Source organism: Cornus florida, unplaced genomic scaffold (assembly GCF_030987335.1).
Source record: "Cornus florida cultivar Cherokee Brave unplaced genomic scaffold, ASM3098733v1 CherokeeBrave_3.0.0_Hap2_Chr10, whole genome shotgun sequence".
NCBI lineage: Eukaryota > Viridiplantae > Streptophyta > Magnoliopsida > Cornales > Cornaceae > Cornus > Cornus florida.
Genome location: NW_026775580.1, coordinates 25,451,158 through 25,470,552, shown reverse-complemented (window position 1 = coordinate 25,470,552; position 19,395 = coordinate 25,451,158). Strand labels below are relative to the sequence as shown.

The following is a 19,395-nucleotide window of genomic DNA, read 5'->3' as shown; positions in this document are numbered from 1 at the left end:
GCATTTCTTTAGTTTAAATTGTAGTATAATTCAACCAACAAACCATCTTTTGATCATTCAACCTACTAATCCAACAAATTGATTCCAAAACACGCTTCCAACCCCATGGGACGATCCCTACTTACTCTAGCTACATTAATAGTTAGTAGTGGTAGTGGCATTTTATAAATTCAAACTTGACCACACTACACACCAATTTGGGTGCACACCATGACACACACCAAGTTTTGGCGCCATTGCCAGGGATTTGGCAATGCCGTTTTTTGGAAACAATTAGGAATTAGTACTCTTTTGATCTTGTCTTTATTTTTATTTTTATTTTTATTTTGGCTACTTATTGTGTTTGTTCTTGATTGACTAGGTGCATTGAGCCAATGGAAGTGAAGCAAAGGAATTTCTAAAACAATGAGCAAGCTAAGCTAAGCTAAGCAAAAGCATAAAAAGCTACAAAAAAAAAAAAAAAAAAAAAAAATTGCAAAGCAAAGCAAGGCAAAAGAATAAATTGAAAAATAAATTGAAGTTGCTTAAGGACCTTTTGTGAGCTTTTCTAACTCTCTCTTTAGTTAAATCATCGGCCCGCGTGGTGGCAAGTTTTTAATTTCTTAAATAAATCGTGAGCCCACGTGGAGGCAATTTTATTTTTCTTGTATATTGTTGAAATCATGGGAGTATGGGAATAATGTATATGGAGGTTTGTTGATTGATTTATTCTGGAGGAGAAGTGATTGCTACGTACTTGTTGCTAGTTGTTGTTTAGATTGTGCATGCATGGTCGTAGGTCGTTAAATCCTACTCTTGTCCCACTTAATTTGAATCTTGAATCGTTCATTCATAATCCTAGGGGAAGGGGTAATTCTAGTGACTCCATTTCATCAATGGAGGAACAAAATGAGGATCATGTGGAGGACCTAGCTTGGTCACATTGACCAACAAGGTATTCTTCACCCTAATGTGCATCATGACAATATTCAAGTACCATTAGGCATGCCAAGACCTTTCATTCCACAATAATAAGGCCAAGTTCTATTAGGAATGCCTCGGTCAATTTTTGTTCCACCCCCACCTCCCGTTGTTCAAGCAAATCATGGTGCTCGTGTAGAGCCACCGGTTGTGAATCCTCCTTTTGCTTTAAGAGATCATTATGTGCCAAATGAGTATAATGCACTACCATGCATTCAATTACCTCTATTTAGAGCACACCATTATGAGATTAAACCACAAATGATTCAAATGCTTCCCAATTACCATAGGCTACCAAGTGAAGAACCATATAAGTTTTTGGATGAGTTTCTTGAAGTGTGTTCCACCGTGAAATACACGGACATGCCGAAAGAGGTTTTGAGACTTAAACTCTTTCCTTTCACCCTTAAAGATAAAGCAAAATACTGGTTTAACAATTTAAGGCCTTTTTCGATAACTTCTTGGGCAGAGATGCAACAAGAGTTCTTGAAAAAGTACTATTTGGTATCAAAGACCAATGTAATGAGAACTTCAATTCGAGAATTTTCTCAAGGGGATGGGGAAATGTTTCATGAGGCATGGGAGCGATTGAACGACTTACTTAGGAAGTGACCACACCATGACATTCCTAAATCGCAATTGGTTCAATTTTTCTTCGAAAGTTTGTCGGATAATTATAAAGCAATGGTTGATGCTTCTATGGGTGGGTTTTATCTTGATAGGCATGAAGATGATGTATAGCGCTTATATGAGAGTATGAGTGAGAATTCAATGCATCGATCATTATCATCTAAAAATGGAAGAAATATAGGTGGAAGGAAGAATGTCGACTTATATCAAGTTGACCATTCTAATGATATCGTCGCCGAAGTGAAGTCTTTATCCCAAAGGTTTGATCAATTTTTGATCAACCAAAATTCGGTGAACTAAGTGTCTTCCTCCCCTAAGCATACTCATCATACTTCCAATGAATCTTGCATGACTTGTTCTAGTGTTTTATATTCTACTTCCAATTATCCCCATGGACATGTGCAAAGTGAACACCATGAACAAGTAAATGCTACTTTTGTTAACCAAGGGAATAATCTCTGTGGCACTCATTATAATGCCGGGTGGAGGAACCATCCAAACTTCTCTTGGAAAAGCCAAGGGGAATACTCAAACCCTCCCCAAAGTGGTTTTCAAGGCAAGTATTTTCCTCCCCCAATGCAAGGCCAAGGTTCCCACGGTTATCGTTCATCTTATCAAGCATCACATGGACACCAATTTTCAAACTCTCACTTTCAAACCAAACTTCATATTCTCAAGGAAATTTAAGAAGTCCCGTATTTGAGGAGAAAGTCTTAACCGCTTTGGGTACTTTAGAGGCAAATACCCAATTACTTTATTCTCATTCTCAATCAATTGTAAAGCTAGAAACCCAAGTCGGGCAAATAGCTAGTACATTGAATGCTAGGGAAAAAGGGAAAATGTCTTTGAATCCACCACCCAAGCAACAATGTTGTGGAGACCAACTCCTCTTCGGAAGGTCACACAATTGAACATGTAAATGCGGTGACCACTTTGAGAAGTGAAAGAATTATTGATAATCAAATTGGTGTTCATAATGAAGAGAGTGAACCGGTGTAACCAAAAGTTGACACTCATCCCGTTTCACATCCTATTCCTCCTTTATTGCATGTGAAAGAAACTTTTGCTGAGAAAGATTTAAAAAATGATTGTGACAAAGTTTTGAGCCCAAGGCTTCATTTCCAGATGCCTTAAAAGGATCCAATTCTCTTAAAAAACAACAAAGCAAAGCAAATGAGATAATTGATGTGTTTAGGCAAGTGAAAATCAATCTTCCTCTCTTGGATGCAATTAGATAAATTCCGGCTTATACCAAATTTTTGAAAGATCTTTGCACCCTTAAGAGGAAGAACAAAAGCCAAGCACCAAAAAGAGTTGTTTTGATCGAGAAAATAAGCTCAATTTTGTAACACAACACCCTCCCAAAATTCAAAAACTCTGGTTCACCTACTACTTCTTGCATTATTGGTGATCATGTCATTAACCAGGCTCTTCTTGATTTAAGAGCAAGTGTGAACCTTCTTCCATATTCAATTTATGTTCAATTGGGCTTAGGTGACTTAAAATCGATGTCGATAGTTTTGCAACTAGCCGACCGATCCATCAAAAAGCCCCGGGGTATCATTGAGGATGTATTGATCAAAATTGATAAGTTCTTCTTCCCGGTTGATTTCGTTGTCATTGATACGGAACCAGTCCCAAATCCCAAGAGCCAAATTCCCGTTATCTTTGGCCGTCCCTTCTTGGCAATCGCTAATGCCAACATTAATTGTAGGACGGGGATAATAAAAATTTCATTTGGCCACATAAAGGTGAAGTTCATTTTCAATCCAACCTCCAATTCTATGGACAAGCATAAAGAAATACATGTTGTTGAAAAATGTCATGGAAATGAATTTGCCAAAAATGAGTCTTTGCTTGATGTTGAAACTCCAAATGTTTTGCCTTCCAAAAAGTTTTCAAAAGAAAGTGTTTTCAAGTCAAGTGTTAAAAGGGCATGGAAGCCCGAAGATTTTGTTGATCAAGGACCATCAATTCCACTTGAATGAAATCCAACAAGTTCCTTAGGGAATAGTTTGTTGGGTTGGATTTAAAGTTCTTTTCATCCCATTAAGGAGGGGATGCATACTAAGATTTTTTATCCGGGCTAAAAGAGCCCAACATCTTGCTAGAGACATTAAACACTAGTGCTTCGTAGGGTTTTCCAACCTTATTCCTTCCTCATTTTTATTTTATTTTATTTTCTTGCGTCGTCTAGATACAATCTGGGATTATATTTGTCGTTTGAGACTTTGATGGGGAATGCATGCACTTTCAGCTCAAAATTAGGTATTTAGTGCCCTATTCGATCGATTACAAGAGATCTTTGATCGATCGAACACCATCTCTGCATATTTTCATCTCTCTATCCCATCGTGCGAGATTCTCTGCATATTTCAGGTCTTTGTGTATCGTTCAAACTTATTCTTCAATTTTCCAAGTTCCCTCGATCGTTCCAGTTATCCCTTCGATCGATCTCAGTTCTATACTTAGAAAATTTTTGAAGCTCTGCATATTTTCATCTCTCTGTCCCATCGTTTGAAGTTTTCTACAGGATTTTAATCCTTAGATCGATCGCAATTCAATCGATCATTCTTCGATTGATCTGTGTTCTCTCTTTTGACTTTGACTTTTTAAAAATTCAAATTTCAAAATTTCTAATATAATTTTTTTTTTCAAACAAATCCAAAAAGATTTTAAATTTTCAAAATTAAAAAATTTTCAAAATTATTTTGTCATTTTGTAGGTTCGATCGATTTGAGCACCTTCGTGATCAATCCATGTTCGATCGATCTAATGAACCATGTGATCGATCACACATGTCGGGACCAGTTTTTAAAAAATGACCCAAAGGTCATTTGGATCATTCATTTCATCGATCCAAAGCCCTTGCTCTCTCCCCCGACGCCCTTTACTCATCTCCGGTGAGACTCCGATAAGGTCCGAAGCTCCATCTTCTCCATCTCAAATCTCGATCTTCTCGTCTCTCATCTCTCTCCACTTCTCTCCTCAGTTTTAGGTAAATTCGTTCATTTCATTTTCATTTTTGATTTTGTTTTATGATGATTTTACTTGCCATGTTTAGATTAGAGTGTTTGAAACTCATTTTTGTTTCCATTTTTGGAATTTTCAAGCCTGTATATATATATATATGTATATATTTGTATATAGTTTTTATTTCTAAATTTAGATCCGGGGGTCACGTGCCGTTTTAAGTGACCATTTGTGCATTGTTGAGGTGTATAAGGGATCACGAGCCTTGAAGTGACCATTGGGATGCGCCCCGTGTCTTCCATATCATGAACGGGTGACTTTTCATTTCTCAGCAGGTTCGATCGATCACGCTAGTGCCCTGATCGATCAGGGCACGATCGATCCAATACATATCATGATCGATCTAACATGGATAGATCATATTTCTTTCATGATCGTTCGAACTTCACTATTTTGCATATTGATGCTCCCATACCCTCTCTTATGTCCATGCTATTATATTTATGCCCAATGCCTATGTTTTCCACATTGGTTGCATTATGTTCTTGTCATATCTAGCATGTCTCACATTATTTGATCATTCACTGTCTATACTTGGCTTGCATTACCACTTGCTTAGATAGGTTCATGTGTTATACTCTGAGTTGTCTATCTTAATCTGACAAACATGTTTCTATCTGTATGCTTTTATTTCTGTATCTCATATACTATTTGCTGTTACTAACTACAATTGCAAGTGTTTTTTCTTTTTGCAGGCCATGACTAGGTACAAGACCACGGCTAATCGGACCTATGACCGCCGAGTGAGGCAGAGGATAGAGGAGCCTGAGGAGTCAACTTGTACACAGTTCGAGCATTCCTCTTCTTCTTCTTCTTCTTCTTCTTCTGCTTCTGCTTCATCTCAGGAGGGTGAGCCCACACCACCTCCTTCACCTATTCCAGTGCCACCACTAGCACAACCTGGCATTGCCCAAGACAGGGTCACTCGGAAGTTTGCAAGCCTTTTAGTGGCGCATGAGTCTATTTTTGTTGAGGACATCTTTGCACGGTCGATCACGACCAAGTGGTCATATGATGAGATCTACAGCCGCTATCTTTCTCCCATCTTAGCCCTAGTGGCCTATCCAGTATACCCGAGACTTGTTCTCTTATTCTACCTGAACCTCAAGCCAGCTCCGAGTAACTTAGCTGAGTTACATACTACCATCGACGGGCATCTCATCCGCATTACTGTCGAGACATTAGCGATAGCTTCTTAGTGCCCACATGCCTACCCTCCAGACATTGATTATCCGATTTTACAGAGGCTATCATTTACAGATATGGCCACAGCTCTTCATGGCACCATCACTGTCGCCGACACTTATGCCACTCGGACCTACTTGCCTGACAGCATGTAGTTCTTTGATTCAGTTTTATACCGAAATATTTTTATAGCTGGGCATAAAATCTAGAGGCGGGCAGATTTCCTAGCAGCTTTATATGCTATCTATGCAGGGCATTGGTTCTCAATTCCTACACTCTACTGGAGTGTCATAATAAAGCTATATATTGATTTTATCAGCAAGAGTAACCCAAAATGGCCCAAGTTCCTTCTCTATGCCCATTTGATTATACAGCTCCTCTGGTACTAGCACTATCCTTTTGACCCGGAGGATGACATTGAGACTGGGGCATACCATTACAGGAAGAAGGACTGGAATAAGAGCTATAACGCTCTTATTAAGAGTTTGGAGGTAGAGGCAGCTCAGGCGGCGGAGGATCTTGAGGCTGAGGAGGAGGCAGCAGTAGTAGCAGTGGTGGCAGAAAGAGTTTACATGGATATTGACCCAGAGTAGGAGCCTCCAGTGGGGTCACCACATCGCTCTCCAGAGCAAAGCCATCATTCGCAGAACCAGGACAAGCATCAGTCTCCTGATGACTCCAGATTGCCACGTTGGGATGATCCAATTATTCCTGACACTCAGGCTCAGACACACAGCTTAGGGGAGCGTATCCAGACACTGGAGGATGTAGTTATCTCCCTCAAAGAAGATGTCATGACAGTGCTACAGGACATTTCTAGATATATCTGGGGTTCACACCCTGCCAAACCGTCTTTGACCTCTCTCTCTTTATCATATTTATACCTATTTTCTTAGACTGATACTTTGATACTGTTATTCCATTTTTGCGGCCAGTCTGTTGGCCTAATTACTGTGATGTACCTTATACTTTTTTTTTTCCATGATATTTTGGATGTTTTGATCTTATATTGATATATCTGTTGCTGATTGACTCCATTATTAGGTGCATCCCAGTGACTTCAGTGAGAGAGTGCAGCCCATATTTTTCAGGACCGCTTTTATTCCTCTCTCTCTATTTCATTTACTATCCCACTTGCATTTGCATGCCCACTGTGCATCATTATTATCCTATTTGTTATTTGATGAGGTTTTTTTCTAGTGCCATCTTTTTAGGACCACAGTTAATCCCAAGTTTGGGGGGGTTATACTACCCACTTTGGATACTTGTATCTCGACCATTCATTGCCATAACTACACTGGTATACTATTTCCTCTTGATTTTGTTCTCTTTGCACATTGAGGACATTGCGCCATTTAAGTTTGGGGGTAATGTGTATTCTTTGCATTCAATTCAAGATTTTGAGCATGACTTGTGTATTTGAGGAATTTTCTATGATTGGTCCATGACTAGTTATAATTTTGATCTTTTGAGGACTATATTGCTTAGAATTTAAAAATTGCTTGACTTAAGAATCCAATACTCCTTGTATGTTTTGTGGATGCCATTTAGGAGTAAATTTTTCGAAAGATTGATATCATGCTTGCACTTGTGGTCCACATCATCTTGATTTTGTAATTGTTTTAAGATTCACTCTAGGATTCTACACTAGCACAGGTGCACACTAGCATTCATTTGTGAGGTATATGCTTTGTTGATTATTGATTTGGTTATATCCCAATTGAGCTAGTAGTGCATTGAAAGCTTTCATTCTTAACAAAGGTGGATAACAAACCATTTTCACTAAGTAGCCGGGATTCTAGCCTCATCAAGCACTGAATTTCTCGCGCCGAAAGGTAGAGGGCCCAAAATCTAGGTTAATAACTTGATAAAAAAAAATAAAGAATAAAAAATAAAAAAAATGTTGTTGCAAAAACAAATAAAAAGTGAGGACTTCTCCCAATATGTGAGAAGTGGAAATGATTAGATAGAGGTTGTTTTAATTTGTAACCTAGTTGATCTAAGCTTGTAAGTCCTTAGGGGTGTTTATACACCTAATGCCCTAAAGTCGTCTGGTTTGGGAGTCATTGACCTAATGCTCGACCTCATGGATCGCTAGAAAGCTTAATAGATCAACACATTGCACTATGCTTCCATCTTTGATCCTTAGGATTAAAAAATAATAATAAATAAATAAATAAAAAATAAGCGCACCTAGTGAATAAAGCTTTGATAAAAGGTCCATTTTTTATCTTGATGATCGGTATTAGATTTGTGTGCTAGTTTAAGGTCGGATGTGATCATTTCTTTAGTTGGCTTAAATAGTAACATATTTGATGCCGGTTCACTTAAAAAGGATTCTAGAGTTGTTTTGATTTGCATGATCATTGTCTTGATGTGTGGAAGACCATATTTGTTTGCTTGATGTTGAAATTTTGAGAAATTGCTTGGAAATGGTTGAAAAATTGCATACTTGAGGTAGTTTTCTCCCAATACTTGTTTGGAATATTGGTGCCTCTTTTGTGAGAAAGAGCTTAATGTTTGTGGGTATCATTTCTGGAAACCCTCACGAGACTTCACTCGTCCACTAGGGGTAACCTAGGGGTTTAAAAGGCTTGTTACATATGTTAAATGCAATCGTGTTCCGTACGAAAATGGCATTATCCATTTATTGCTTTCTAGTTCATAGTTATATAGTTGTTCATTTCTTTATTTTCTTCATAGTTCATTGCTAGTGCTGAAAAGTGCGCATTTAAACCCATTAAGCTTGAATGTTCTAGGACCTTATTCTATCTTATTTTTCCGTTTTAGTCTAATTTCATGTTATTTCCCTTTTCAGGCACTTATCCCCAAAATAAGTCAATGTAGCTGAATTAGAGCATTAAAAGAAGCAATCTTAAGTTTAGTGGAAGAAAGGAGCAAAGTGGAAGCAAAGTGGTGAAGAAGCCTTCTTTGATCGATCGAACCAAGCTCCGATCGATCACACTGTGATCGTTCCAACCATGCCATGATGGATCGAGCCTTTTGTCCTTATCTTCAGAAAAATTTCCTATTCGATCGATCCAACGTTTCCTTTGATTGATCAAACCTGTTAGTCATTAATTAACTCTAGAGGCGGGGTGAATAGAGTCAATGGCCAATGTTTATAATTTAAAATTTTATTTCCAACTAAAGAGAATGCAATGCACAATAGAAATATTCAAGCAATATAAGCACAATTAAAGAGGATAGAGATAGGGAATTGCAAACAGTGACTCGGCGATTTAGCGAGGTTCGGAAGCTCCTACTCCTCGACTCAAGGTCCTCCCTTGAGACTTTCCAAAATCACTAAAGCTCCTTCTTAATGGTGGAGAGCAAACCGTCAATTGAAACAAGACTTTGCTTCTCTTCCTTGCTTGGAGAACACCTTTCTCCTAAGCTTTGCTTTTGGGTCACACCAACCCTTACAAGATAGTAGAGATATATAGATGAAGATTACAATATTGTTTCTCTCTCTCTCTCTAGAAGATATTACAAGAATAACTCTCACACTAGAGTAAGTGGAAGAAATAAATGAAGCTCTAGTCTCTGAACTGATATGAGAGAGGAAAATGAGAAGTAAATGCTCATATCAGAATTTTAGGCTCTTTGAATGCTCTTGAATGAAGTTCTTGAATATTCTCACAAGGAAGACCTTTTGTTTGTAGACCAACCTTCTGTATTTGTAGATATTTCGAGTTCAATAGAGCTGTTGTAGGTGGTTGGGAGCATTAAATGAAGTTGTAGCCGTTAGAAATTTGAATCTGCAGACCTGCGACCAAACTAGTCGACATGTAGAATAAACCAGTCAATGTATGCTGTAAACTGATCGACGTATGCTACAAACCAGTTGACGTATCCTTTATATGAACCGGTTGATGTATGCTTAATCCAGTCGACGTAAAAGTGCATTTTCTTAAAATTTTGCTGCTAACTAAATACCGGTCGACATGTGTGTTAAACCAGTCGATGTATATGAGCTCCTCTCTGAATTTTACTTCTGACTAGATACCGATTGACGTATGCATCAAACCAGTCGATGTATGTATCAAACCAGTCGACGTATGCATCAAACTAGTCGACGTAAATGATATGTTCCTGAGATTTCAGTACTGCCTTGATACCGGTCGACGTATATGATTGATCATGCTGTTTTGAGCCCCTTCTTCTTGTACTTTGACAAACACCATAATTTGACATTTTGAACTTTGTTAAGTACACCTTTCTTCTTGAAGCTTTTAGTGGCCATATGATAACATAAAGTTCCTCTCTTCCTTTTTATAACAGAGTATACATGTTCCTTGCATTCAAACTCAGTTGAACCATTAGTATATAAAACTTATTTAACTGATTTGTTATCATCAAAACAATGAATTAAGGCTTTTAATCAACAATCTCCCCCTTTTTGATGATGACAAATCAAACATGTGATCTTGAAGTAATATAGGGTTGTATTTGAAAAATACTCCCCCTGTCAATTTGCACACAGGGTATATAATAATCATCTTTGAAGGATTAAAAATTTTAGGCAGGCATGACTGAATATATATTGCAAGCAAGTATTTAAATTTGGAGATGTTATCTCCCCTTGACTGCATGCTTCAAGAAAATATAGGTAATATTAAAGTTTAGTGAAGAAAAAAAAAAGAATAGTCATTTCACACTTTTCATGAAGTTCATCAATGACTAATTGTAACTGGCATGTAACATTTCATGACTCAACTAAACTGAATATCCATGACTCAACTAAGTTTAATTGAATAGATTATCATAAACTAATTTGCAAAAGGTCATAACATTAAACCAATTAACAAAAGCCACAGCAAAATATCATAGTTTTGTCAAATCAAAATGGCCCTCATAATAACCCAAGTGCAAATTAAATCAAAATAACCCAAGTGCAAAAGGCCTAGATTCTAAATTATAGACCCTAGATCACATTTTTTCCCCCTTTTGTCACATCAAAAAGAGGGGAAGGTCAAATAACTAGTAAGGTGGCTAATTGAGATTGGTGTGCAATTTTTGGAGATCATCTTTCATGCTCCTCAACTCTTCTCGTAGCATTATTACTTCTTCTTGAGTTTGACGAGACACAGCCAATTGCTGAAGGATTAGCTCGCGAATAGATGGTTCTGCAGATGAACCAGCCTATAAAGTGTCAAGAGGAATCTCATTTTCTATATTAGCTGGAGGGATTTCATCATTGCTTTGGTTGCCCCTGTTTCTTCCTCATCCAATTCTTCAGGTTCACTTTCGGTTTGTGCACCACCTACAATTTTGGGATTAAACCAATTTCCATCATCATCTTTTTAATATCATTCAAAGTAGTACCGACTTGTCAAAGCGATGTTGAGACCGCAGCTTCATTTTAGGCTATCCAGCAAATAATACCCTTTTCACCCGGAAGATCTTAGTGAGAGGCACTGCGTAGTATAGATGGCATTTCTCACGATTGACACAATCCATCATATGATGGTATATTAACTGAGGCACATCAATTTTGTGTCCCTTAAGCACACATCAAGTCAGAAGAGCTTCCATGTACGAAACGTCGGAATATCCGTTAGTTTTGGGAATGATGGAATGCACGATGATGCGATAGATTAATCGGGCTTCAATGGTGAGGTCACTGGATTTTATGATATCTATGTCCTCAGTAGTTTTGTCATGATTGATATCACGAACAGCTGTGAGAGGATCAAAGTCATCACTTTCATACCAAGAATGAGTTTCATAATGGCGGAGACCACCCTCAGGAAGATTTAGTAGTACTCTTAAATCACTTTTGCGAAGAGAAATGTCAACGCCCTGGACATATGACTGAAGGGTATTTGTTTCATTAATTTTCTTGAGATGTGTGTAAAAAAGGCGAACTAATTTTGGATAAAACGGAATTTCCATTGAGACGAAATCAGCCAAGCCTATAGCCTCGAAAAGATCATAGGTATTGAGATTGTTGGCTATATAATCTAGTTTTTTGAGAGTTTTCCCATAAGTGACTTTCTTTTGAAGAAATATGGTTTCGAATGTCTCCTTATCTTCAGAAGATTGGAAGAGGCTAAAATTGGGAGGAGGAGGTGGAATTGAAGCACTGGCTTTATGATCATGAGAGGCCTTGGATCTCTTCTCTCGGGTTTGGGAAGAACGGGGTGGGTTTCTCCTAGGACTCATTGATGTTTATAGTTTGAGTCTGGAATGGCAAAGTTAATAGGTTAATAGAGAATATATGGAACCAATATTGATTGGAAGGATTAAAACAACTAAACCCTAATTTGAAGCAATAGGAATCAATGCAGGGAGAATAAAAAAATCTTTAATGAACATATATGTCATGAATTAAGCAGGAATTGAGGATTGATGATTCGAAATATTAGAGAGAATTTATCTTTGAACCCTAAATTTAGTTTTACCAACAAAGATTATGAGGGATTCTCTATAAAAGATGAACATATAAATCATGAGACAAGTTGAATCATGAGGAGGAAGATGTAATACCCCTAATTTCAAAAAGGGATAAAAATGGAATTTAAATTTTATTTTTGTGTATTTTAAATTGATTTTGTATCTATATGCTTATGTGTCCAATTGTTTGTTTATTTTAATTCATTGTGTTATTTTTTTTAATTGTTTGTTTATTTTAATTAAGGGTGTAATTCTTTATTTGTTTGTTTATTTTAATTAATTGTTTTATTTATTTTATGTGTTTTAAGTGATTCGTTGCTTGCTTATTTGATTTAATTAATGGGTTTTATTAAATTAATTATTTATTAAGTATTTAATTTTTGAACAGGGTAATTATGTAATTCCCATTAACTGGGGTTTTAGATACATTTTAGTTAGGGTTTTTGGAGCCGTCTCATAAGCATCTGATATGTAACTAAACTGGGTTACTTTGTGGGTCGACGAAGTTAGGGCTCTGTGGATTAGGGTTTTAATCTTGCAATTATAAATACCTCAGTATATGTTAAACCTAAGGTTACATATTGTCGTAACTTTTACACGGAAAAGTCTGCCAAATAGAGAGAGTTACAGAGGGAGTTTTGGTGAGAACAGAGCAGTTCGTGAGAATTTCGACTGGGGTTCCAAGGTTTAACCAAGGAGAAGGAAGGAGCAGAGGTTCTAGGAGGTTAGACAAGTTTCAGTGGATGTCGGAAAAACTGAGACTAACGGCAACAAGGGTTTGTTTGCAAACCTATTCAGGCAAGTTCTATCTTCCTCTTTCCCTTTGGGCCGTGTTCTGTGCACCTAGATAATCTCTAGGGTTTAATCAAGCAGAAACTGGAATTGATATGTTTATTATGTGTTATATTGTTGGTCTGTATATGTGTTGAAATCAATATCTGTTACAGTGTATGTAAGTGTTGTTTCAGTTTTCTGTACTTTAAGCATATGGTTTCTATCGTAGCCTTAATTTATGCATTTGATTGCAACTCTTGTAGACACAATATAGGAACTCTACTGGGGTTATAAAAAACTCATAGGGATGTTATTATTCTATTTTAAATACGTGTGCAATCTGTTCCGTTTCTATTTCTGCATATAGTTTCAGTTTTGATACTAAAAGCTTGGTAAGTTCAATAGCAACCTTAAGCTTTGTAATTGATTTAAATTACTGTAATCAAACCTTGGAGATGTTAATAGAGTGATAATAAACCCTTAAGATCAGTTTAAGAAATAAACAAAAGGGTAGGGACTGACCAAAGAACGAGCAGATAGGTAAAAACGGAGCAGAGATGAACTGGAGGCTCTCAAGAGGGAGAGAGCCGGCTCTAGAAAGTCAAGAGCCGGCTCCCCTTCAGCAAGAGCCGGCTCCTAGGGAATTGGAGCCAGCTCCAATAGGGGAAGAGCCGGCTCTTCCATTCCAAGAGTCGGCTCCAATTTGTTTTACGTCCAGAAAGTGTTTTCTAGGGCTCTGTTTGGTGTTTTGAGCACTGTTTGAGCTTCTGAGTGATTCTAATGAACTGTAGGGACTTAACAGAGAATCTAAGTAGTTAATTCTAAGTGTTATTAAACTTATTGTTGTATGGTTTAAGTCTCTAAGACAAAGGATGAAGCAGTGTAAAAATATACAACGGTGTATGCTACTAACAGAGAAATGAACTAAATGGCTTGATTAAATTTTAGAAATTTAATGAGACTTCATGGAGGGATTAAATAGTTAATTTTTGGGTGTTATTAAGACCCTAAATTGATTTAAGGTTAATTCTAAATTAACAGATCAAACTGTATAACACTTATGTACATTGTATACGGTTAGTGGATAGAAGAAGTTTTAAATACTTAAGCTTATTTTTAGGCATTCCAGTGGGATTTAATATATTTATAAAATGGTTTTAAATATATTATAGGGTCATTGATGTGTTAGATGTGATCTATGCAGGCTCTGGATGTTAGTTGTTGATTTATTAAATCATCTCCTGCAACTATATGGTTAATTGTTTGGATTTAAATTGCTGAAACACTTAAAAATCTTCTGTAATTATTTGGATATTGGTTTTGGATTTTAAATTATTGTACTATTATTTATAGCCTCTAATTTACATGGTTTTGGATTTAAGTTATTGGAATACTAAATACTATTCTGCAATGGTATGGATGGTTGGTTTTGGACTATAAGTTACGTGCTTATTATTTATGCCTTGTAATTTACCTGGAATTATGTATTGGAACATAATTGCTGAATTCTTATACTTAATTCGGTCAATTATTTGGAATCATATATTGGATTATAATTGCTGAATTCTTATATTAAATTTGACCAATTATTTGGAATTATGTATTGGATTTTAATTGCTGAATTCTCACATTAAAATTCTGTCAATTATCTGGGTTTGGTTTTGCATTGTAAATTACTTGCTTATCATTTGAATGTTGTAATTTACATGGATATGGAGGATGGTATGCACCGGTATGGGACTGTGGCATACTAGGTATGGTTTAGCTCAAAATGATAATTCCTACCTTATAAATTTTAATTGGTGAACAGCTTTGCCTGTTCTATCAATTATATGGATTTTGTGGATTGTATGTACTGGTATGGGACGGTGACATACTAGGGACAGACTGGTTCAAAATACTCAGTCCTACCTATTTTGGGAAGAAGGGTACGAATTATAAAAACATAATTCTCATTATATTTAAGTTTGTGCAGTTGAATAAACTGAACGACTTACTAGATCTCTTATATAAGTCTGTGCAGCTGAATAAGCTGAACGATTTATTGGAGTTCCTATGGATGGATTTGAATGGACTTTAAATATATGGTTATGGTACCACGAGATGAGCTTGAGTCTCAGACTCGTTGGTTAGGACGCGTATATGCAGTGGATGCGTAGCTAGCTATAATAGGTTGAGGTGTACCCTGTTAGGTCTAGGGACTCATGCCCACCTTTGGGTGCGTTTTCGCATGTTACCTTCTATTTAGGTTGAGACCCCTATTGTAGTTCAGTGAATGTCCCATAGTGTGGATATATATATGTATGGACTAGATAGATATTGTGAGGTATCTATGGTGTATCTGCGTATCGGGTCACTGTATGGATTGCAGTTAGATTAGAACTTGCTCGTGGGCCTGACCCACTCTTCTATTATTCTTTACAGGTGTTCGTTAGTTCCAGGCTGCAGAGCTTGATTGTGCTGAGCAGATACAGTTGTTCACTCCACCGATGACATAGGAGTATATTTTGTGTGTAGACTTGGGTTTTGTTTTCCGTCTTTTGATTTCAGTGGGTTATTTTAGGGGTCCACTAGATGGATTCCCGAGTTGTATTGGAGAACGATATGTGTTCGTGGTGAATCAGTTGTATCTGAAATATCTTATTTATCAATGGAGTTATTTTTCTGAGGTTTTCAAATATTGGATTACTCTTTTAGTTTTCATTTCAGCAAATTTTATTTATCATGTGTTCGTTCATTGCTAATTTGTTTGATATCCTCGGGCAATCGGGCGTGGGCCTGGCCAACCCGCATCCGGAAATCCGGGGGTATCACAGTTGGTATCAGAGCACTCCAGGTTCTAGTGTCCTTAGGAGTGTTTTCATTGTAGGACTTCCGCGTTGCGTCTCTTAAAACTTAGAGCCATATTAGGATTGGTTGTACTCTGCTTACGGTTCGTTAGGAGGAACGGATGTCAATTATATTCCATAGTTATGGAATGGTTGACACTAGGATAAGGATGGGGTCCACGACGAAAGCAATACGGACCTAACGGAGTAAAGGAGTATGTTGTCGATTTCTTTGCAGGAAACAGAACTTAGGATTGAAGGCTTAGTTCGAAGATTAGCATTGCTTAGAAAGTATACGCCATGGAAGGGTTAAGGTGTAGGTGGTAGGTCACCGTTTATCGGGACCAACACAATTTCAGTTGTGTTCAAAGAGGAGAGAAGCGAAGAGTGGGATTCTGAAGAGGATCCTGAGGAAGAAGATTTCGGCGTATCCAAGAAAAGGGATACTGAAATTTGAGGATGACGAATCGCACAAGTGTGTTGTCATTCACCAGTAGTATAGTAAGTGATACTCTGGTAGAGTTGGTGTGAACCAACCTACATATGGATGAATTTGTGTATCATGTCTTAAGGAGTTAATTGAAAAGTACTCTTTGGGAGTTTGGGAATCGGATGGAGTTCTTGTCAGAATAAAGACGTGATTTATATCACATTCTGGAGCGTACGGGAATTAAGATTTAACATGCTAAGTTGCTTTAATAAAGCCACGATAGACGGTTTGCGTATTAGGTGGATGAGGGTTAAGCCATTGGATATTTACTTAAGCAAACGATTGTGCAGTTAAGCTACTGTTAATGGATCAGTTTCAGGGTTGGATAATTACCAACGAAACTATGGAACAGACTTTTGCGAACTTGAATTCAAAGGAGGTTTTCTTTTTTGGAATGGAGGATATCTTTAAAAAGGATTATATTTTGGTTGTTTTATGTGTTGTGTGTATCTACGTGTTTCATCTTGATTGTTATGTGTTTTGGTTTTGTTATTACATGTTTTATTTTTGTTAATTAGTTCGGATTGGGAGTATAGATTGGTTAGGGACACAAGTATGTGATCAATCAATTATTATTTTAATGACATGGGTAATAGCGCTATGTACGCTAGGATTTAGGAAGGTATGGTCATAGGATTAGGTAGAAATGCAAATTTCTAGCCAATCTATTAGACCTGGATCTGCATCAGTATGGGATGCTACTTGGGATGGGATAGTTAACCTATCATTACGTGTTGGATAGTTTTTGTGTGTCCTTTATATCGGACATATATATATATATATTTTATTTTTGGAATGTGGTGGAACCTATACATAGAGGCAAAGTCCACAACGGAACGGAAATGAATTTTAAAATATAATTCAACATTTCGTGAATTCCGAGGACGGAATTCCATTTGTTAGGGGGGAAGAATGTAATACCCCTAATTTCAAAAGGGATAAAAATGGAATTTAAATTTTATTTTTGTGCATTTTAAATTGATTTTGTATCTATATGCTTATGTGTCCAATTGTTTGTTTATTTTAATTCATTGTGTTATTTTTTTTAATTGTTTGTTTATTTTAATTAAGGGTGTAATTCTTTATTTGTTTGTTTATTTTAATTAATTGTTTTATTTATTTTATGTGTTTTAAGTGATTCGTTGCTTGCTTATTTGATTTAATTAATGGGTTTTATTAAATTAATTATTTATTAAGTATTTAATACTTGAACAGGGTAATTATGTAATTCCCATTAACTGGGGTTTTAGATACGTTTTAGTTAGGGTTTTTGGAGCCGTCTCATAAGCATCTGATATGTAACTAAACTGGGTTACTTTGTGGGTCGACGAAGTTAGGGCTCTGTGGATTAGGATTTTAATCTTGCAATTATAAATACCTCAGTATATGTTAAACCTAGGGTTACATATTATCGTAACTTTTACACGAAAAAGTCTGCCAAATAGAGAGAGTTACAGAGGGAGTTTTGGTGAGAATAGAGCAGTTTGTGAGAATTTCGACTGGGGTTCCAAGGTTTAACCAAGGAGAAGGAAAGAGCAGAGGTTCTAGGAGGTTAGACAAGTTTCAGTGGATGTCGGAAAAACTGAGACCAACGGCAACAAGGGTTTGTTTGCAAACCTATTCAGGCAAGTTCTATCTTCCTCTTTCCCTTTGGGCCGTGTTCTGTGCACCTAGATAATCTCTAGGGTTTAATCAAGCAGAAACTGGAATTGATATGTTTATTATGTGTTATATTGTTGGTCTGTATATGTGTTGAAATCAATATCTGTTACAGTGTATGTAAGTGTTGTTTCAGTTTTCTGTACTTTAAGCATATGGTTTCTATCGTAGCCTTAGTTTCTGCATTTGATTGCAACTCTTGTAGACACAATATAGGAACTCTACTGGGGTTATAAAAAACTCATAGGGATGTTATTATTCTATTTTAAATACGTGTGCAATCTGTTCCGTTTCTATTTCTGCATATAGTTTCAGTTTTGATACTAAAAGCTTGGTAAGTTCAATAGCAACCTTAAGCTTTGTAATTGATTTAAATTACTGTAATCAAACCTTGGAGATGTTAATAGAGTGATAATAAACCCTTAAGATCAGTTTAAGAAATAAACAGAAGGGTAGGGACTGACCAGAGAACGAGTAGATAGGTAAAAACGGAGCAGAGATGAACTGGAGGCTCTCAAGAGGGAGAGAGCCGGCTCTAGAAAGTCAAGAGCCGGCTCCCCTTCAGCAAGAGCCAGATCCTAGGGAATTGGAGCCAGATCCAATAGGGGAAGAGCCGGCTCTTCCATTCCAAGAGCCGGCTCCAATTTGTTTTACGTCCAGAAAGTGTTTTCTAGGGCTCTGTTTGGTGTTTTGAGCACTGTTTGAGCTTCTGAGTGATTCTAATGACCTGTAGGGACTTAACAGAGGATCTAAGTAGTTAATTCTAAGTGTTATTGAACTTATTGTTGTATGGTTTAAGTCTCTAAGACAAAGGATGAAGCAGTGTAAAAATATACAACGGTGTATGCTACTAACAGAGAAATGAACTAAATGGCTTGATTAAATTTTAGAAATTTAATGAGACTTCATGGAGGGATTAAATAGTTAATTTTTGGGTGTTATTAAGACCCTAAATTGATTTAAGGTTAATTCTAAATTAACAGATCAAACTGTATAACACTTATGTACATTGTATACGGTTAGTGGATAGAAGAAGTTTTAAATACTTAAGCTTATTTTTAGGCATTCCAGTGGGATTTAATATATTTATAAAATGGTTTTAAATATATTATAGGGTCATTGATGTGTTAGATGTGATCTATGCAGGCTCTGGATGTTAGTTGTTGATTTATTAAATCATCTCCTGCAACTATATGGTTAATTGTTTGGATTTAAATTGCTGAAACACTTAAAAATCTTCTGTAATTATTTGGATATTGGTTTTGGATTTTAAATTATTGTACTATTATTTATAGCCTGTAATTTACATGGTTTTGGATTTATGTTATTGGAATACTAAATACTATTCTGCAATGATATGGATGGTTGGTTTTGGACTATAAGTTACGTGCTTATTATTTATGCCTTGTAATTTACCTAGAATTATGTATTGGAACA

At 36.7% G+C, this 19,395-nt stretch overlaps 1 pseudogene; it reads right to left on the bottom strand.

The window, feature by feature from the left end:
* Nucleotides 1-1,487: 1,487 nt before the first annotated feature.
* LOC132280581 (small nucleolar RNA R71) lies at nt 1,488-1,586 on the bottom strand (annotated as a pseudogene).
* Nucleotides 1,587-19,395: the final 17,809 nt, after the last annotated feature.